At 38.0% G+C, this 23,338-nt stretch overlaps 2 long non-coding RNA genes across 2 annotated transcripts in view; one reads left to right on the forward strand and one right to left on the reverse strand.

Annotated features, from left to right (window-relative positions):
- The window catches only part of LOC149136533 (uncharacterized), a 120,441-nt gene that overhangs the window by 49,196 nt on the left and 47,907 nt on the right, over positions 1-23,338 (reverse strand). The window lies entirely within an intron of this gene.
- LOC149136534 (uncharacterized) lies at positions 8,314-10,436 on the forward strand. The gene is made up of 2 exons (XR_016240909.1): positions 8,314-8,633; positions 8,821-10,436. It is a non-coding gene; the product is annotated as an uncharacterized LOC149136534 (long non-coding RNA).

The following is a 23,338-nucleotide window of genomic DNA, read 5'->3' on the forward strand; positions in this document are numbered from 1 at the left end:
ACCAAACCATCCCCACTTTTTAAAAATATTAATAACAGATTTTTGTCCCTCCCCGCGCCATCTTTATTAATAAGAGGACAGCACAGAATTTGCATCCGTATAGTTCTTAGTCATGACGCTGGACAAGTTTAAAAATTAAAACTATCTTAATTTTATTTAAGACTAGCAGAGGCACCCGGAGTTGCTCGGGAATGAAATTGTTGCTTATATACTTGAAGAAAAAAAAGGCAAAATATGCTGTATAGAAATTTGAGAGGACATTCTGTAGATGGACTCTCAGATGAATGATGGCTGGGCGCCTCTTATGAATGGGGAAAATTGAAGATGTGCCAAAAAGCCTCATTGGTACTTGGAAACTTTTACGAAAATTAAAATGGGGATTAAATGAAAAAAATGATTTACGTGAATATCCTCACAAGAGTAATTGAAATAAATGGCGATTGTGGAACCCCCACGCACGCACGCACGCGCGCGCGCATACACACGTGTGTCTTTGTAAATATGTTTGTATACATTTATGTATGTGTGTGTTTGTAAGAGACAGAGTGTGAGTGAGAGAGAGAGGTTTGTTGTCATGTATACGTACATGCATAAATATACATACATCTTTGGATGTATGCATATGACAACACAGCCCTTGACTCACTCACACTCTGTCTCTTACAAACACGCACGCACGCCCGCGCATACACACGTGTGTCTTTGTAAATATGTTTGTATACATTTATGTGTGTGTGTTTGTAAGAGATAGAGTGTGAGTGAGTCAAGGGGTGTGTGTGTGCGTGTGTATGTGTGTGAGACAGAGTGAGAGAGCGGTGTGTATGTAGTATTTACTCTCTCTCTCTCTCTCTCTCTCTCTCTCATATACACGAACACACACACTCACACAAAAATAGAGAGTGAAGCTTTTTTGCCGTTGTTACGTCAATACCGGAAGTTGACATTGAGGAACTTTTTAAAGAAGTGAATCTTAAATATAAAGCAATATTATTTATTTTTAATTAAAAAAATCAAATGAAGAGCCTAAGATTTATCCGAGGTCAAATTATTCACGCATCACAAGTATGGAAGCATTTGGTGAAGTCGATTTCACGTGAAAAGCGATTACACACACATGTCTGTTTTATATATAGTATAGATGACAATTTTTCCGCTCTTCTTATGAAGCCAAAACCCCACCCCCTTTGAGAAACACTATTCTAGATATATTTGAAGGTTTTTTTCTTTTGGAGGGAAAGGGAAAACTTGAGGGTTGGAGTTTGCAACAAGTTATGTTGTTGGACTGTGGATTGAGAGTGTAATTTGTGTGCAGTCTCTGATAATGTGGAGCGTACTGTTTCGTGTTTTTTTGGAGCTTATTGCAGTTTGGAGTAAAATGTACAGGGAAGCCCAGAGATGATACGATAATACAAGATGGATTTAAAATAGTTTTTGTACATCAGTGTTCTTGTTTCTTCATCTTGAATACACATACGTGCGGTGTGTGTGTGTGTGTATATTTGTCAGAGTTCTAAATGTGTTTTGTGCCTAGTTTGTTTTCGTGAATTTTGTAAACGTCTTTTAGAGATGGGGTAAGTAATTTACAGTATTGTACTCGCGCGCGTGATACATTTCTGTTGATAGAAGGTTGATTATATTTGATTTTCTTTGGTGATGTGGATAAAAAGAGAAATGGTTGCTGTTGTTGTTGCTTATTCTCAGGTTAGCCCTGGTTAATCACACTTATGATCAAAACAACCCGGCCGTGGCTATCTCAACTCCTTTTCAAGCATAGTGTATCTAAGACTACATTAGCCAATATGTCCTTCCATTTTTAAGACAGTAAGGTGTAATACGGCGATTTAATTGTTAATTCAAGCAGATCGAGTGACTACTTAGATGTTTCCGTTGTGTGAGCAATTTAAACGCGACCATTCTGTCTTTTTCCAAACATTGTGCGCTGAAGACTACATTCTCCAGTGGTAGAGTGTGATTTGTGTGAGATTCAGCTGCTATACTTAGCTCTTTCATTGACTCACTTTTAGTGCCTTGTGTTGCCTGCTGTCTATTTGTGAAGTTTGTGTTGGGCTACTTCAACCTTTTCGCTGATATTATTATAGTCTGTTTTGTGTTGAGTCATTCGTTGCTTCTTAATATTCCTCAGTCTCGGTGTTGAGCTAAATGCTGGACTATTTATATTTTCTATATCAACTTTTTATCATTCAACCAACGCTCCAGCCGTGACCAAACAACCTTTTTTAGATCTGTGTACAAGAGTATTAGGGCGATAGTATGTTATTTATGGGAGATATGGCTACTAATCCTACTAGGCTGAGTGACCGTGTAAAAGCCTCTTATTACAGCTAGAGAGAATGGACTACTGAGAATTAAATGTCTTTTGTATGATGAGAACGTGACTGTGTCACCAAAGGACATGAAGCATTTATTTTTGCCATTTGTATGAGACCTTATCGACTCGGTCGGCTACATCTCTATTAGATATAATTAAAAGTTTTTTCTTTTTTTTATTATAGAAAGCTAGTTAGATAATTTGAAAATAAACATGGAACATTTCAAACGTTTTTTAGCTTGATTTGTACAAAGAAAACGAAACCTCAAGATTTAAAGTTCTTTACAAGATTCTTAAATGTAGATTTATTTTGATAATTAAATGTCTTCTTATTCTTTGGCAAGTGAAAAGAAATTATTTCATGAGAAACAGAAAAATCCAAAATTCGGAATGGAAGCTTGTGGCATTGTGGATCATGCAGAATAAGCCGAGGAGTCAATCCCACAAAAAGCAGTGTTCAAATATGGATGGAGATACCCGAGCACAGCACCGAAGCATTTCGAAGAAGAGGAAGGACTTGCATCGGTTCGCATCGAGAACGAGATTTGACTGAAGCCACTCAATACACAGTGCACGATTCAATGGCGGAGAGTCAACTGACAGAATGCTACGTCACATTGTCGACGATATAATCGCACTAATGTCCTCATTTGAGTTGTTATAGTCACAATGTTTCGGCTACTGTACTCTCTGGCCTTCTTCAGGTTCCTGTCACATTCGGTAACTTTCTTGAAATTTCAAACTGATTCTTTTATCACATCTACGGGGCGCAGATAGTTCTCATTCTACTCTCCCTACAAAAGATATTCTCCTACTTATTTCTCTTATTTGTGATGCTACCTGGTCGTTCCACTTGAACCAGCTTATGCAACTGTGGTAGTGAAAAGAAATATCGTAAAGTTGCACTCTACTGGGAGACAGAAAAATCAAACGTGACGGAACATTTTAGTAGGGAAAAGGTGTCAAACCAAGTGGAACAAAGCCAAGATAATAAGAGCGAAAAAGTAAAGAATACAAGAAGATAATACAACTGAAAAAGAGGAAAAAACGAAAGAAAAGAAACATTAGTGCAAATATTGGGTTTTGATAACCTCAGTTGACCGGACATGAACATCACAATAGAGTTTTTCATTAAAACGGAAAGAAAATTTAGCCCACGACCATGAATAAACGTGGACCTTAAAGCTCTTGATTTTCATTATTTTTTTTTTGGCGCATGACAGTGAGGAAAGTGAATTAAATGTAACCCGTGAATTAAATGTAACGCATTGATTAACTGTAACGTGTAGCTTAGCCACTGAATGTGAGTTCAAATTCTATGTCAGTCAATCTATGCATATTTCTGTTCAAGAGGAACTAGTTAGTGGCATCACATAGAATAGCTAAATGGAAGGAGAATACTTCTATGTGAACAAAAGAAGGAGAATAATTTGTACCCAAGGATTTAATAAAAAAATTGGTTCGAACATCAGGGAGTGTCACTGAATGCAACAGGTAGCTGGGGTATATAACGGCCTGCCATTGTGATTACAACAATGTGGATGCGGAATTTGGAAAACTAGGTTCTAATCCTCGCATGAGTAGCTGGACCAGAAAGAAATACTGCTAGGTTAATTAATTATCTCTGACTCGACAGCAATTCTGATCGAAGTTATGTGTGAACACAATCGAACCATTATCTTAGCCAAATGGCCAGGTGCTGGCATAGCCGTGGATTTAAGAAGTTTGCTTTGTAAACTCGTGATTTGGAGTTTAGTCTCACTTCGCGATGCCTTGGGCAAGTGTTTTCTCCTACAGTCCAGGTCCATTTGGAAACTGTACAGAAGTGCTTCTTATATATTCTTTTACCGGTTTCAGTAATTTTACTGCGGTCATGCTGGAGCACCGCCTTAAAGGGCTTTAGTCGAAGAAATCGACCCCAAGGCTTATTCTTTGTAAGCCTAGTACTTATTCTGTCATTCGCTTTTGCCGAACCGTTAGGTTACGGAGACCTAAACACAGTTGTCAAGCGATAGTGGGGGGGGGACAAGCATAGACAGACACACAGACACACAAATATATATATATATATATGACACGCTTTTTTCAGTATCTGTCCACCAAATCCACCCACAAGGCTTTGGTCGGCCGGAGACTATAGTAGGAGACACTTGCCCATGGTACCTCGCAGTGGGACTGAACCCGGAATCATGGTGGTTGGGAAGCAAGCTTCTTACCACATAGCCGCACCTGTCCCCATGTATATATTCTTTTTTTTACTCGTTTCAGCCACGCCCGGGCATCATTTTAAAAGGTTTAATCGTTCAAATCAACAGTAGTAATTATTTTTAATGTTGTATCTGGGGAGAGTCATTCTCTTTTAGTGCCTTATTATTTAACACATCCACAAGTAAAGTTTGCACTCATTTACTTATTTATTTTTTTCCTAAAATTTTCGTTGCGTCTTGCAATCTTTTCAATAGTCATTGACTCTGTCAATTATCCGAGCTGCATTCTTTTTGTTTGTTTGTGCGCATGTGTGTGGGTCAGTGTGTGTGCGCATACACATGTATGTATGTATGTATGTATGTATGTATGTATGCATGAACGTGTGTATGCATGTATGTGTGTGTGTGTGCGAATGCATATATGTATGTGTGTGTGTACATTTGTATGTATGTATTCTGCATATTGATGTGTTTGTGTGTTTGTGTGTTCATGTTTGTGAGTTCTTATGTGCGTGTGTGTGTTTGCGTTATTCTGTATATCTATCTCATTTGTGCTCACATTTCAGTCTGACATGAATAAGATTTAGCTGCTATTTCTAGCAGGTAGAGTGATCACGTAGATGCTTTCTCAACGATGGCTCTCATTCGCTGTTTTGCAGATCGCGTAAAGGCTATGATCGCATGCTGCAGGAATGCTGAGGAGGGTCTTGCAGGAGTTTGAAATCACGGAACAAGTTCTGTTTGGTGTGAAATTCCTAGTCGAATGCTAAGACGTTTGTGTTCGTGTAGCTGATGCTAAGACGAAACCTTTGAGCCATCTGTCTGTGTCTTTCTGTTGATCTGTTGGCTCCTCCCTTTTTCTCCGTATGTCTATCTACTGGTCTCTTTCCCCCTCTCTGTCTGTCTGCCTGCGAGTCTGTCCGTCTCTTTCTCTCTCTCTCTGTTTTGTTTTTCTTTTGGTTTATGTCAAAGACTACATTGTCCAATTTGTCCTTCCTTTCTTAAGATGATAGGGTTTAATTTGAGAGATATTTAGGTTCGACCGACCATTCAGAGGTTCTCTCGTTGGCTCGATTTACACATTGTAACTGAACGAGACAGAATAGTCTGAAGAACAATCATAGGAATCAGAGAGAGTGGTGTGTGTGTGTGTTAGAGAGAGAGAGAGAGAGAGAGAGAGAGAGAGTGAGAGAGAGAGAGAGCAATAACAGCCGGATAATAGCAAACTACATTAACAGGAAATCACACATCGACATTTTTTTAAACAACAATGGAAGATTTTATATTATTTAGATACTTGTTATACATTTCGTTTTCCCTTTGACCTAGGCTATAATGATCCATTTGCCACAAGTATCTGAAACCGGCGCCCGTTGCCATTGATGAGTTCTGAAAGACATTGTTGCTGTTGAATTTGTGATTGTTGTTGGTAGTGGTGGTAGTGGCCTCCGTCATCAATATGATCGTAGTCTGATGTTTGTCTTCGAATGAGATTTGTATAATGTTACCTCCGGCAATCGGGAGTAATAATCCCAATTTTTACAAAAGGAAGGAGAAAAAGAAGAGAGAGAAATAGATAGAGAGAGAGAGAGAGAGAAAGAGAGGGAGAGGGAAAGAGATAAAGAGAGAGAGAGAGAGAGAGAGAGAGAGAGAGAGAGAGAGAGAGAGAGAGAGGGAGAGAATGCTCTAATTACAAAGAAATCTCCATCTTCAGCTTTTCCCAGTAAAGTCTGTGCTAGGAAAACTGTGAAGCCTAAGCTTACTGAAGAAAAATAAGGCTTCCGCGACACAACCAACTCTACACTCTACAGTAGGTCTTCGAGAAATCGTGGAAATATTGCCAAGAAATGTAAGCTTGTTTTGTAGATCGCATAAAGGCTATGATCGCATGCTGCAGGAATGCTGAAGAGAGTCTTGCAGGAGTTTGAAATCACGGAACAAGTTCTGTTTGGTGTGAAATTCCTAGTCGAATGCTAAGATGTTTGTGTTCGTGTAGATGACGCTAAGACGAAACCTTTGAGCCTGTTTGACTTCGGCAGGATTACGTATTGTCACTCCTACTTTTGTGAACTGGATTGGTATGTACAGCCGTTGTGGAAGTGGGTCACAATTGGTGGGTGTAGGAGTGGTCGGCTGGTATTTGCACATGACATGGAGCTACTTGCTTCACCAGAAGATGATATTCAGCATAAACTGAATGAGTTCGCTGCCAAGTCCTGCAATGCGGGGATGAGATTTAGTGTTGCAAAGACTGAGACTTTGGTCTTCTCGAGAAAATTTTCTCAGTACACTCTGAATGCTAGTGGAACATCACTGACACAAGTGGAGAAGTTTCAGTATTTCGGGGCCGTATTGACGAAGGATAGGAAGCAGAAGGCGCGGTAATGAGCCAGAAGAGGTAGGTGAAAAAGCCAGTCTCGATATCTTCAATTCGTTTTCGTACCTAGTCTCAGCAATGGTCTGCCTGAATGACCACAGCAAGATAATGACCGAGGATCTCTGGGCGTAACGTTACTCGACAGTGTTCGTAACATGGAGGTCAGAGAGTCTCTCAAGGTCGAGTCGCTACTTTTTCGCAAAACAGTTCGAACCAACCGGCAGGAAACATAGTGCTAGACCAAGAACGAAATGTTTGGGTAATATCTAGAACCTCATCTGGTCAAGCTTGGGAATCCAGCCAGAAAGCCTAACGATGGTTATTTTGCGGCGAGCTGGCAGAAACGTTAGCACGCCGGGCGAAATGCATAGCGGTATTTCGTCTGCCGTTACGTTCTGAGTTCAAATTCCGCCGAGGTCGACTTTGCCTTTCATCCATTCGGGGTTGATAAATTTAGTACCAGTTACGCACTGGGGTCGACGTAATCGACTTAATCCCTTTGTCTGTCCTTGTTTGTCCCCTCTATGTTTAGCCCCTTGTGGGCAATAAAGATATAAGATGGTTATTTTGATAGAACCGTATAGAAGATGTACCCGAGGCCTCTGCCCATACGATCCTCCAAGAAAAGGTGGGTAGAGAAAATGGATGGATGAAAGGTCGTCTGTTTCACCGGATCGATAAAATAGTTACATTATACGTAATAATTAGAAAACTGAACGCGATGACTTTAATATCAAAGTTAAATTAAGATGGTAAAGTAATATAAACGTGTAATAAGTGGAGATTAAGATGCGACAAATAAATAATTTCTGGATGTATTAAATTGACAAAAGATAGTCTACACATATAACAGATTTTATTTAATTATTAAGTAATTACACAACTGCAACGAATTGGAAAAGTTCAAAAGAGTTTGTATTGTGGATGACAGTTTGTTTACATTGAAAATCTCTTGTCCATTCCTTATAGCAATCCACTAATGTGTAGAAGGAGGAACGAAAAGGATAGAAGGCTCTCGCAAAAGACATTTCTTAGACTGAGAATGCAGGCGCACGTATGTGTGTGTGAAAACAAAGTCTCGGCAAAGTTACCAAAAGAAAACTGTCTGAAAGTCACTGAAGGAACAGACTGTTTTTTTAAATCTTTTTTTTTATAACGTGTTGTTAATATATAGCCTGTATTAAAGTCTAACTTGGTCACTGGAATTAGAACTGAATGGGCTTCTCTAAGTGCAAAGCTTTTTCATCTCAGATGATAATAAATTTTACAGGTTAAACAAATGAATTTTAAGTGCACAATCGGAGAACAATAGAAACGGACGTGAGGACAGAGGTTTCGATCCCTGGTCACGAATCCGTTATACATCACCTACAAATGATAGTTGTTTTCCTCTTTTTTTCTTGAAGATGCTAGGTATAATTTGCGAGACGTTTTGGCTGCCATTTCCTGCAGGTCGAGCGACCACGTAGACGCGTCCTCTTTGACTCGTGTTACATTTTAAAATAAAGAATGGGTATGCTAAATAGATAATAGTCTTGTGAAACTCTAATTCTATTTATATTTAAAATAACTTCATTAAAAATTATTTATAATCTAAAATTCCAAGTGTTCGAAGAAATACCATGAAGTAAAAATAAAATAAAATGAAATAAACAACTTAGTCCTGGCTGTATGGACAGAGAAGTTATGCTGTTCTGCGAAAATAACCTCAATAATGCATGTATGTACATACATAGATACGTATAAACACACACATACATATAAGTGTGTTATCTCTCTCTCTATATATATATAGTTATATACATGTATGTATGTTATATATGTGTGTGTATATATATATATATATATAACATATTCTATGGAATTCTTAAATTTGTGTGTACATATAAATCTTAATCTATTTTCAGTCTCCATATTCAGTCACGTGCATGAGAAACCATCCATCAAAACGTTGGAGAAGTCAGTCACATAAAGTGAAACAGCAAACGAAAATATGTGAAGCCCTGTAAACAAACTATTCAAAATGGTCACAAGTAAAAAAAATATATCGTTTTCTTTTTATTGTACAACTTATCATCAAAAGAAAAAGAAAAGAAGGCTTTATTTTTAGTGACCTTTTGGATATTAAATTTTTGCGGGTCTATGACTCATTAATTTTGAAGTGTTTACAAAGATTTTTATGAATTTCTCGTCAGAATGAAAGAAGAAAAAATAGAAAGACAACTGTTCTAGTTTGTTGTCGATATTAGGTGTTTGTTTCAAATGCCGCTGAGGTCGAGTTTACCTTTCATCCTTTTAGGGTCGGTAAAATAAGAGCTAGTTGAGCACTGCGGTCAGTGTAACCCTCTCTCGAACGTGTTAGCCTTGTGCCAAAATTTGAAACTGATATAAGTTGTTTGTAAGGAACCGGACAGCATGCTTAGTGGCATTTAATCCGTCTTTGTGTTCTGAGTTCAAATTCTATCGAGGTCGACTTTGCCTTTCATCTTTTTGGAGTCGATAAAATAAGTACCAGTTGAGCACTGAGGTCCATTAATCGACTTATTCCCTTCCGACAAAATTTGGGGCCTTCTGTTTATTATAGAAAGGCTGTTAGGTGTTTGTGTTAATTATTGTTGCTTTATCAATTGGTTAACATTTCCGCAGGACTGTTTTCAAAGATGAGATAATGGTTTTACAATAAGCGGTGAGCTGGTCAGAGTCGTTAGCACGTCGGGCAATATACTTAGCGCATTTTGTCCGTCTTTACATTCTGAGTTCAAATTCCGCCGAGGTCGACTTTATCTTTCATCCCTTTTAGGATCGATAAAGTAAGTACCAGTTGAATACTGGGGTTGATGTAATTGACTGAGCCCCTCTCCGAACTTGCTGGCCTTGTGCTAAAATTTGAAACCAATATTAACGTGACAGTTGCCGTTGTTATTGTTGTTAACCCAAGGTCAACTCTGATTCAATAGAACTTCGAGCAAAAGGTTTGTAGCCGTAACTATTGGCCATTTTATTTTTATTTATTTATTTGTTTTGATCCCAGACACAGTGTATCTTTAAAAATTTATGCTTTTTACGACAGAAGATCATAACTTGAGGGAGACATTGTTGCTATTTCTAGCAAGCTGTTTCATGAGTGCAAAGCCATGAAACAAAAACAAAACAAAAAAAAACCGTTAACGTATTATTTCATTACAGTGACATTCGCAGATACATCAAAGAGGATTTCATTGGTTTGGTTTACTGAGCTTCAAGCATGTGTATTATCTTCAGTTTCTGAAAACGTCAAGTTAATGAGGAATGTGAGACAGATTTTTCCGCTTCCTAAGCGCGGTATCAATTTATCGAATTAAGCAATTGTACTCAGTGCATCAGAACTACAAATTGTGGCTACTGAGAGTTAATTATCTTCACCATGGATTGCAGAAAAACGCAGTGTTGCTGTTAAAATGCGAAATGTAAACCATTTCGCCTAGTTGTTCTTATTCTCTAAACGCAGTTTTCGCTGGTATATTTCAGGTGGATTAGTTTTAAATTTTGGCCCAATGCCAGGAATTTCGTCCGGCGTTTGCGGGGAGTCGATTACATCGACACTAGAACTTAACTGATACTTATTTTATCGATCCTGAAAGGATTAAAGTCAAAATAGATGTCGGCGGAATTAGAACTCAGAACACGAAGACAGACGAAATACCAATAGCATTTTGACCGGCGCAGTAACAATTCTGCCAGCTCGCCGCATTAAGGTAGACAAAATATCAATACAGTTCTATATTTAAGAGATGAAGAATTATGTACATTATTTACATTATTTACATTTGACGGATATTTGTCCTCATCTTGTTTGTTGTTAACACAATGCTTCGGCTGATATACCCTCCAGCCTTCATCAGGTGTCTTGGGGAAATTTCGAACCTGGGTTCTCATTCCTAAGGTATTTTTTCAATGCTATTATTATTATTATTATTATTATTATTATTATTCAGGTCACTGCCTGGAATCGAACTCGGAATCTTGGGGTTAGTAACCTACGGGCATATGGCGTAGTGGTTGAGAGCGTGGGCTATTAACCCCAAGATTCTGATTTCGATTCCAGGCAGTGACCTGAATAATAATAATAATAATAATAATAATAACATTGAAAAAATACCTTAGGAATGAGAACCCAGGTTCGAAATTTCCCCAAGACACCTGATGAAGGTTGGAGGGTATATCAGCCGAAATGTTGTGTTAACAACAAACAAAATGAAGACAAAACCCCGCCAAATGTAAATAATGTAAATAAAATATTAAGTTGAATATTCAACGTTGACAAATTTTTCTAGTTTTGATTATTTATAAAAAAGATATTTATATTCAAATTTTAATTATTAAAATTCAGAATTACTAGAGCAAAAGTTATTCTGTTAGTTCAGTCTTCAACATGTATTTTATTTTGCTTTTACATATTTTATTCCATAGAATTTTCTTCATTCAGTCTAGTCTACACAGGATCAATTTTACTTTATACAAAAAATAACAAGGAAAGAAATATGTTTATCTCTAATTTTCATGTTATTTCAGACAGATATATACGGTCAACTGTAAAATTTGTTAGTGATAATAGTCATCAGTAAATCCACAAGAATCTTATAACATTTATATGCTTACAATGCAAACAAACATTCCATTTTTTTAACCACCACCACCACCATCATATTATTATTATTAGTAGTAGTGGTAGTAGTAGTATTGCTATTGCAATACCGAGCACAGTTCTGTGCTATTTCGTTGTGTACAATATTTCGTTTCCAGTTTGCTCTTTCTGTTGTATTGAAAAGACATAGAAGCTATTTTACCACCATGCTTTTCTTTCAGATCATATTAATTTAAAAAACGGAAAATCATAAAATGTTCAGTGAGATAATAAGCTTTTAAAGATTAGTTCTGCGTAAAAAAAAATCTCAAATCAACAATAATATAAAATTTAATTACAAGGATCAAATATTTAAAATTGATTACAAAATTTAGCACAAAGCCAGTAATTTCTGGGGTAGGGGTAAGTCGATTACATCGACCCCGGTGTTCAACTAGTACTTATTTTATCGACCCCGAAAAGATGAAAAGCAAAGTCGGCACCGGCTGAATTTGAACTCAGAACGTAAAGAGACGAAATGCCGCTAAGCATTTTGCCCGGTTTGCCAAGAATTCTGCAAGCTCACCGCCTTAAATCTAAAATTTAATATTAAAATAGGGTAAAATCGAAAATCAAAGAAACCTGGGATGGTCTGTATTGACAAGAATTACTGGGTATAAAATTTGGAAGATTATAAAGTTTATTCACCATGAGAATTGTAGAATACAACGATTTATTTAGGAGTGGGGAGAGGTATGGCCAAACAAGTTCTATGTGAGAGGGTGAGAAGACATAAAGATACAATGTACGAAGGAGAAAAGCCAGGATGTTAGTAGGGACCATATGTATACATATATATTATATGGGCAGGTAGGGTAAATTCCAGTTGTATTATTTGATTTCTCTGTCTGAAGAAATATAATAAGAAATTCCTTACATGTCTATCTAACATATAAAACTTAGTAGTTCCTGTTAGTAAATGAAACACGTGTAATAGTGAATAAATGATACCCCAAAATTTCCAATTTCTAGTTTTGTTATATACCTGTATGTGTGTGTGTGTGCGTGCGTGTGTGTGTGAGCCTCACAATTGCGAAAAGAATTACAGTTAAGGAAACAGGTTAAGTTATAGTAGAAGAAAAGGACTTGAAGACAGATAATTACAATACCTCGAACAAAATGTTGACATAAAGCCACAATAATAGCTTAGACCGAATTAAACACAATAATAAATTGAACAGAGATTAAGTCACAATAATAGATTAAACGAGACCAAGAAAGAAGATGATGATTTAGGGCATAATATGCAAACGCCCAGTTACAAGATACGCACGCGCGCGCACACACCTGCATCCATGTGCACACAGGTGTATAAATACTCATAAATGCACATCTGACATTTATCACGGCAAATGAACTTTATCAATTATCTAAAACGAATGTTAGAAGCAGTAAATCTTATACAGTAGAGAAGTAATTATCTTCAATTTCAAATATTAAAAGATGATAGGGCCAACTGAGTTGTAAGCACAAATAAGTGGAGATAAGCTGACTGTGTGACTTGGTTGGCACCAAAACTTTTCCTTCGCAGTCAGTTTCACTTTGTTGTTGGCACTCCGTCGCTTACGACGTCAAGGGTTCCAGTTGATCCGATCAACGGAACAGCCTGATCGTGAAATTAACGTGCAAGTGGCTGAGCACTCCACAGACACGTGTACTCTTAACGTCGGGGATATTCAGCGTGACACAGTGTGACAAGGCTGACCCTTTGAATTACAGGCACAACAGAAACAGGAAGTAAGAGTGAAAGAAAGTTGTGGTGAAAGAGTACAGCAGGGTTCGCCACCATCCCCTGCCGGAGCCTCGTGGAGCTTTAGGTGTTTTTGCTCAATAAACACTCACAACGCCCGGTCTGAGAATTGAAACCGCGATCCTATGACCGTGAGTCCGCTGCCCTAACCACTGGGCCATTGCGCCTCCCAGTTTCACTTTAGTGTCCAGTATAAAATCAGCAACTCATTCTGATAAGAAAAAAAAAATACTTGTATCCGATTCACGCAAATCGGTGCGATCCGGATTCAACGAGAGAGAGAGAGAGAGAGAGAGAGAGAGAGAGAGAGAGAGAGAGAGAGAGAGAGAGAGAGAGAGAGAGAGAGCGAGAGAGAGAGAGAGAGAGAGTGTGTGTGTGTGTGTGTGTGTGTGTGCGTGCGCGCGCATGCGTGCGTGTGCGCACCATATTTCTGTACTGAATGTTGTATTGATCGGAGTTATAAGCTAAGATTGAATAACAACAACGACACCACGAATCAAAAAAGAGGGGTTTTGTTTTACTTGTGTTCGGAGGAAGGGGCCAAGTGTTTATGCGTTTGCGTGCCCTCCTTGACTTGTTGAGAGTGATGCTATTTAAGTTAATATTGAACCTTTCTTAGTCAACACATGCAGACAAGATATTGGCAGAGAAGAAATTCCTGGGGATCAACGTTCTGGTAAGGAAGGACTGATCTTAGTGATTAGTGCGAGGCCTAGTGAGGCTGAATACATACAACAAGAGTGATAGGAAGAGGGGAGACGAGTAGGTTGGAAAAACCTGAATGCATGTGATATGAGCCCAGTTAGGTCCGATGGACAGAGACCTTTATAGAAGCGGTAGAAATTTGTCAAAAGAGGAGAAAATGCGCCTCTGGGCCAGAGGCTGAAGCGTGAGTAAATTTATGCTAATAGGCCGTGTGACTGTTTTCTGGATACATTTCAGGATGTTTGTGTGTGCGGCGGGGCAGCACCATCCCAGTCCAGAAATGAGAGCATTAAAACCTCCGTTGCCACCACCACCACCACCACCACCACCATCCGTTGTTGCCTCTTCTACCGCCACCACCACCATCATCGTCATCATCATCACCAACCACCACCACCACCACCACCACCACCACCACCACCACCACCACACCACCACCATCATCATCATCATCATCATCATCATCATCATCATCATCATCACTATTGTATCTCACTGATCTTTAATTTTTGCGATAAGAAAAGCTACTGTGTTCATGCATTTCCAATAACAGTTTAAAACGTAAACAGGCGGAACAAGTTTGATAATAAAAACCGAACAAGAACTCGTCTTTCTACGTTAAACTTCGTACCGATTGTCAACAGTATCATATACGTCTCGCACTAAGAAGCATGCTGAGTGACATTCGCATATAGAAGCTGTTGCTTGTCACATGACTAATTATGGTTGTTTGTGGCAATCACATGACCTAATTTCTATGTCATATGCAGACATGTATTAAATATGATACTAGTTGATAGCCATCCCTCCTCTCTCTCTCTCTCTCTCTTTCACGCTCTCTGCTTTTCTTTCTCTGACTCCATCAGTACGAATCTTTTTCAAAGTTACAAGTCAAGTAATGTATTTAGCTACCAACCGGCTGTTTATAGCAATTTTAGGCAAAATAGAAGACCACACAAAAAAACTCTGCAGTCAGATAGTATTTCAAACAAATTTTTCATATGATGGTGAGTAATATTCAATAGAACACTGACTGTGGTTACTATTCTACAGAACATTTGTCGTGGGTTGTGTTCTAGTGAAGATTGACGGAGTGTACCCGAAAAGTACTAGATGTACTTATTTTTTTAATATATATTTTTTAACAAAGTACCGGTGAGGAACAGTATTTGACAAAATACTGGCGGGAAATGACCTTATATAGAAAGCTCTGGCGGTGAATAACACCTTACAGAATAATGGATGCTTATGTCTCCCTAAACTCTAATGACGATTGACATATAAAAATTAATCTGTTAAAACGTAAAACGCTACCAACTAGGAAATCTACGTTCTTGCAATTTGTCCTTCATGGCTTACTTTTTTGAAAATAAAAAAAAAAAGGAAAAATATCCAACTTCCAAGTACAAAGTATAAAACGGCGATGTCTTGCGTTTAACGCTTTTGCTATTGTCTCACAGCTATAGAACAGAACGGTTATTGACTATGTCTCACAACTATAAAACAACGGTTTCTCTGAAAGTTTGATTAATTTTAATAGAAAATATTTCTAAGAAGCCACAATAAACCACGGACCATTATTTTGAATCACGAAAATATGACTTATGAAATGGATGAGCTTCACGAAAAACAAATATTTGAAGTTAACGAGGATCGGTAAATATGAATTAATGAAGCTGCTGATATTGCTAGGGATAAGGACAGGGCTCCTCAAGAGAAATCTGGTCAGTCGGAACAAGACTGCTTTAAGGTCCAGGGAAAGACCTTAAAATTCTCAAAATTCAGACAGTCACAGAACGAGATCATCCCTTTTATAGGCTCAGGATAGGAATTATTGGTAAAAGAAGATTGGTCAATGTTGAATGTACAACTGTTACGTTATAGACTACCGCTTAAAGAAAGGGAAGAGTATGTGAAAGAGGAAGAGCTTTAGTCGCGAATGACATTGTAAACAGTTTTAAACAGCATTATGCTAATGAATGATGGTGGAATTTATTCCACTCAGCTTAAATGGTTGAACATATATTCTATAATGAGATAGAGCGTTTCAAGCAGTTTAGAGTTTTTTCGTTCTGATGGTAATATTTGGTATTTTAGACACCGCTTATCGTATTTTACACATTGCTTTACGGTAGTTATTATCATAGCTGTTACTATATGTAATGGTGGAGGATAATCCACTCCATTTTGATAACAGATGTTACTTTATTTAACTGTATATTTCAAGGAACCCAAGTAGTGTATGACATTTCTGTGCATCTTTCTTGTTGAATCAACTAGTCTTTTTTTTTTTTGGGGGGCCAAGACCACATTGTGTCCGTTCATTGTTTAGACAGCAGAATGTGGTTTGAGAGAATTTAGTGTGGTTGGTGGGTGTACATATATAATATCAGTGGGGATAGCAAAGGCCTCATATAAAATGAAAGCCATGCAGAAAATTTAATACAGTACAGATACATAAGCAAAGGCATCCACCCGTAAATGGATTAGAAACTATCATTTAAGGACGATCAGGGCAGCCCTTGACTTATACTTGACTTAAATCACGTTCCGTCTTCTACAGTTTGCAAACAACAGATTTGATCTAAAATAATAGCCAACTAACTCGTGGATCTTTCGAAGTGAGACGTGAACATTTTCAGTTTTCGGCAAACCCAAAGTCCTCCACGTCCTTTGGAAAGTGTTCCAGTCTCAGTTGTTTGAGTGTTGTTGTTCTTTTACCAACAACCCGGTCTGTCATTTAGGAGGGATTTTTGTGGGCACATTTTTATTTTCATCCTAGTCATAACAATGTGTTTTGTTGAGTTTCAACTTCTTCAGAGGATCACGTTAAACCAAGAATAGTTTTGTCTCTGCAAGAAAAAAAAAAAAAAAAAAAAAAGGGAGCCTCTTTTTAAGTAGACTGATAATTTAAATTAAAGAGGATCTATTCCAGCAACCAGAATGATCGAATTTAGGATGAGTAACCTTTCATCCCAGAAGCTTTTTGATGAGAGAAAAAATAGAATGAAGGCAAGTCAACAGATTACATCTCATTCGGTACAAAACAAACAAAAACTTATAAGAAATAGACAAAACTTGTCAAAGGTCAATCTCCAATACAGTTACTAAAGAACACGCGCGCGCGCGCACACACACACACACACACACACATACACGCGCGCGCGCATTCCACAATGTTAACCAAAAAGAAAAAAAAAACACGACTACCAACCTAAAAATGATGGTAAACTGAATTCTTGAATCCACTCACAACAGGATCATAGAGCGAATTTCACTAATAAACCCCAAATAAGGTTCTACAGTAATCCCTCGACTATCGTGGTTGTTACGTTTCCAAAACCCCACGCGATAGGTAAAAATCCGCTAAGTGGAAACAGTACTGTACTGTATATATATATATATATATATATATATATATATATATATATATATATATATATATATATATATATATATTTATTATTTTTATAATTTGTATATATTTATTTTATTATAAATGCAAAACAGCACCACGGAGGAATCAACGTAAGCGTAAGGAATAAACCGCGATAAGTGAATCGCCATATGGCCCCAAATAATGCTAATAAACCCCGAATACATCAAAAGAATTCCCGAAAAGTCATAGGCGAAACAAAATATACTTTTTTGGCTAACACACACACACGCACACACACACACATCATTGGCAGACGTAAATAATCTGCAACGAGTGCCGGAATTGCCAAATCACTTAACTTCGGCCTACCCGATCTCTTCAGTGGCAGACACTCGATAATCGTATACCAGTCGAATCTCACTGCCAATGATATATACAATTTCGGTATCTTTTCAGGCACTGATGTTGCAAATAGCCAGCAGGCTTATTAAAAATAATTATAAGCGACAGAAGTATTAATACCAAAAGGCAATTTTTATATCCAACGAAACGTGGATATAAATGTCTGCTTTTATGAATCATGCGTCCATACAAGATTTCCTTTCAAGGTAAATAACGCAGTACTCGATGTTCTAACGAAACATCCACGTTACGTTAGATCAAGATTGCCTTTATACATATATAAATTGTCGAGTAGTATAGTCCTGGCTATGGCATACAATCTGTTAGAAAGCAGCCTTTGGTTTCGCTTCTGCTATTGTACTTGGCAACACTAACGACTCTTCAGATATGCTGGCCGGAAGTACACATCCTCTTTAATTTTGGAGGTGAATATACATTCTTACATACATAAATACAGTGCATGTGTCTATGCACACCTCCCACAGGCAAGGCTGTGTGCCATTACTATCAAGATACAGAGATTGAAAAGTTCGGTTAAGACATATTCTAGCACTAAAATAAATCTCTGAAGCCTAACTACAATTGAAGGAAAGGTCTGCAATGAAAATTAACAGATATTCTTGCCATGAATGTGTCACAAGGGAATCCAGAGACCCAGTTTTTTTTTTTTGTGGTCCAACAGCATTCATAGGAAAACGACTAAATTTGAAAGCAACGTTATAAATAAAGCCAGCTGTTGTTGCTAAACGTCTCCACTTTTTCTATTATCACGGGATCCTTGCTATTCTTTTACACCAATGGGATTAAATTAGAGAACAATACACGTCCACTGAATATCCAGCGCTGTACATACAGGAGAGTCAGTGTACGTGTGTGTATTCTCTAGATATGGGCGTGGACGAGTATATAGCATCCACTCATCTATCTATCTATCTATCTATCTATCTATCTATCTATCTATCTATCTAGCTGCTTCTAATCATGCAACAATAAAAACACATTGAGTCATGAACGCACGCATACACATACACGCACACACACACACACACACACACACACACACACACACACACACACACACACACACACACACACACACACACACACACACACACAAACACATAAAAAAATATATGCATGAATTTGTACATGTCGGTGCTTCTGTACGAAAGTACCTACTTGCGTATACTTGTATCTGCGAATGTGTACGAGAGTATTTCATCGAAAAAGATTTCACGTCACATACGCGTGCAAACTCAGACAGATGCATACACGCGCGTACACACATATACACAAATACATACAAATAACTGAATGTATGCATGCGAAGACAAAATCGTGTATATATAACTGTCAGTGTGAGTTTATGTATGTATGTATGTATGTATGTATGTATGTATGTATGTATGTATGTATGTATACATATATATATACATACCACTCACACGCATACTACTACACACTATATGTATGTATGTATGTATGTATGTATGCCCATATGTATGTGTGTATGTATATACGTATGAATGTACGTACATATGTGTATATATTTGTATGGGTGTATATAATAAATAGATAGATAGATAGATAGATAGATATGTATGTATGTATGTATGTGGAAATATGGACAAATCAGATATGAGGATTTACAAGACATGACCTGATGAGGTCAAACTCTGTCTATATTTATAAAATATCTACAACTTACAGAAAATCTCAATGAATGAAAGTGTACAAAAATAATCAAGATAACTAAATCTATTTCTTATGGGATTTCCTTTTAACTTCTAGGTCACGTGTTTCTTTCTTTCTCCTTTTCTTCTCTTTCTCATTTTCTTTTCTTTTTTTTCTGTTCTCCTAAACATTAGTGTTTGTCCTTAACATCATAAGTCAAGTATAAAAGAGGGAAAGTAGACGTACTAAAACGAAAGTGACCTTTCGGTGGCATTTTTCTGAAGTGGTCAGTACAACCTAATGTTAAATCCTGTGAACGGCACTTCCGTTCTTTTCTAGCCGGAACTACTTCCAGTTTTAGGGCGGAAGTTAAAAAAAACAAACAAAAAACAAAAAAACAGCAAGAACTTTATATTTGAATCTACTTAGAAAATACCGGACCGAAATCAGTTTTCAATTCATTTTAATTTGTGTGTGTGTGTGTGTGTGTGTGTGTGTGTTTTATATATATATATATATATATATATATATATATATATATATATATATATATATATATATATATATATACATAAATATAAACATAATTAAGGGATCAGCAAAACAGTTGCTTCACCACATACCGAAGTTCATACTGAACTTCGGTATGTGGTGAAGCAATTGTTTTGCTGATCCCTTAATTATGTTTATAAATGTATAAGAACTTTTAAATGAGTTCTCCACCGATAATGGTGTTTACATACCGAAGGGCTTGGTAAAAATTATTAATTGTTAATTTATTAATAAATTAATAAATAGATAAACCTTTACCCTTTTAATTGTAATATACATAAATATATATAGAGAGATATCTACAGATATAGATATATGTATGTGTATATATATATATATATGTACGTGTATATATATGTGCGTGTGTGTGTGTGCGTGTATGTCTGTGTACACACACACATATGTACGTTGCTTAATGTCGGACGAATGAAAGAGAAGTGCTCAATACCTGTTGTAAAAGAGACTTGAGTTTCAGTTTTCATAAAAAACTACATACACTGTATGGTAAGAAGTTCACTTCCCAACCACGTAGTTCCGGGTTCAGTAGTAGTGTTTTCTACTATAGCCTCGGGTCGATCAAAGCCTCGTGAATAGATATGGTAGACAGAAACTGAAAGTAGCCTATCGGGCGACTTTTAAGCTAGTATATACTTTTAAGCAACTTACCTCGAATGGGAAGATCTGCACACAGATTTCTGACTTGTTTTGGAGAATTTGTTGCAGTTGTTTCCTTCAGAATCATATTCGTCGAAAAAAATCATGTAAAAAAAAAAATCGGCGAAAACAATTGCAGTAAAGAAAACTTAGGAATCCAAAATTTCAGGATTGCACGCCCGGATTCGGCTCGGAATGTTTTTAATTTACTCACGGCTTCTGGCAGCCGCTTACTCCAATATGAAGGAGAAGGTGACACTGCTGGAGTTCGAAGAGAAAAAAGTACAAAACTAGTGTGGCGACAATTCAAGCCATACCACCAGAACTGGAGGAAATTCCAGAATTTACAATTCTGCCGGATGAGACAAAACTGACCAGACTGTATCCGTGACATTATATAAATATATATATATATATATATATATATATATATATATATATATATATATATATTTCTTTTACTTGTTTCAGTCATTTGACTGCGGCCATACTGGAGTACTTCCTTCGAGGGTGGGGGTGGGTAAGTTTGAGGCTCCTGTGTGTTTGCACTTGTTTTTATGTCATGGGGAGGGTTGGTGTTTGTAGGGAGTGGTTGGGTAGAGTGGATGTAGGTGGGGGCCGGGTGGGTGTGGGTTGGGGGTCATCTTTTACCACGTGTGTCCTCTTTCTCCTTTTTCTTCTCTTTTTTCCCCACCATTTCTAAGCTGGTATTCGCTTCCTCTTCCTCGACGCTGGTACTTGTTTTCGTCTGTGATGCCACATCACTTTGTTTTTCCTCCACGGGCAGTGGAGTACCAATCACTTTTCCACTCTGTCTCTTCTTAGCCTTTTCTAGTGGTGGAGGACAATCCGCTCTAATGTGGTCTGAAAGGCCACATTTATAGCACCAAGGAATCCTCCCTTCCACTCTGACTTTCAATATTGTCTCTCCGACTGTGACGGTCTCGGCCATCTTTTCAATTTCTTCTTCCGCAACTTCTATGCACTACCATATCAAGGGTTTGTGCCTGCCAGTTCCTATGGGGTGTTCTCCTCCATGGCAGCCACCAGCCAGGTTACATCCACTTCTGGGGGTATTTCCTCCACCCTAACCCTGAAAGTACGTCTCCTAAGGTATACGGGTAGAAGAACCGCCTCATTTGTTTTCAGCGATGTTGATGAGTGCAGCCTGGCGGTAGCTACCTTTCTGAACTGTACCTCCACCGTTCCAAACTTCTTTCCTCTGGCAAGGTAGGAAATCCCTTGCCAGATTGGTCTCAGTGCCAATTCTATTTGGGTCGTTGACATGATCTCGATCTTCCTTGCAGCCACTGAGTATGTTCAGTAGATTATTGTTCTTTCTACTGCTGCCTTTAAAACTTCTTTGTGGGGGAGGAACACCTTTACTTCGTTCCCCTCCCTTTAAAGCATTCCCTTGAACTTGTTCACATCTTCCAGCCTCACGTCTTCGCTTTTTTCTTTTGTTGCTGCAGCATAATTCCTTATTTCCATTGCTTCGTCTATCTTCTTTAGACACTCCACTATTTATCCTCAGACGATACAAAGTCCGAAGAAGGACAGTTTACAACGTTTGAAACAGAACAATTCAAACTTTCGTAACTCCTCAATCGGCGCCCCTCCATTACACAAGAGGAAAAACGTCGCACCGCCAAGACAGCCAACCCCCCCCCCAAAAAAAAAACACGTGTGTAACAAACAAAACCAACAATCCAACTGACAAACGCTATACCGGAAGCAAGCTTCTTCATTTCATGAAATTAGCCATGAAGGCCGTACATAGAGGGGACAGCACAAGGTGGGGACAAAAAAACAAAAGGAATTGAAAAGATGAATTGAATATAATGAAAAGATGGAATGAAGCCGCTCGGCCCCACCTCCGAGCGTCTTCATTGAACCTGTTGATACAACCTTTTTTTTTTTAATTTACTACCATTGATAATGCCTTTATGACAGCTAGTTTCCACTTTTTTGAAAAATGTCTATGTCCAGTTCCTTTAAAATGTAAGGATAACTTACTCTTTGAGGTATTTTGCTGGTGTGCATTTTCGTAACCCACCAATCGAAATCAGTTTCTAATTCGTAATTTATCAATCTTGAGAGGTACTCCGGGTCCGCCACTGCTCAGCAAACGTCCTCGGGCAACCCTCCACTTGTTATGTCCACTACTATTGCTTTGTTCCATGGCTTTATCTTGTTGCAATGTTCTTTATTCCTGTTATATAACAAATTTATCCATGGGCCGGGGTGGGGATATTTGGGGATCCTGTGTTTGTTCTTGTGTTTATGTCAGGTGGGGTATGGGGAGGGTTGGTATCTGTAGGAGTGGTTGGGGTAGAATGGGTGTGGGTGGGAGCCGAGTGAGTGTGGGTTGTGCGTCGTCCTTTACCACATGTGTTCTCTTTCTCCTCTTCCTTCTCTTTTTTCCCATATGGATATATGAAACAGTTGAGGGTGAGTTTTTTTTGGAGGAGGGGGGTAATATGGCTGCTATTTCTAACAGAGTGAGATATCAAGTAAAGGCTCCAGAGTTAGCCTATACAAACATGTATACATATGTACAATTGTCCGTAAGATTTGATTGAATGAGGGTTTAGCTGCTACTTCTAGAATCTCAAAATACAGAAATAAGAGAGCGAGAGAGAGAGA

Source organism: Octopus bimaculoides, chromosome 3, assembly GCF_046866305.1.
Source record: "Octopus bimaculoides isolate indiv1 chromosome 3, ASM4686630v1, whole genome shotgun sequence".
In the NCBI taxonomy this organism is placed as follows: domain Eukaryota; kingdom Metazoa; phylum Mollusca; class Cephalopoda; order Octopoda; family Octopodidae; genus Octopus; species Octopus bimaculoides.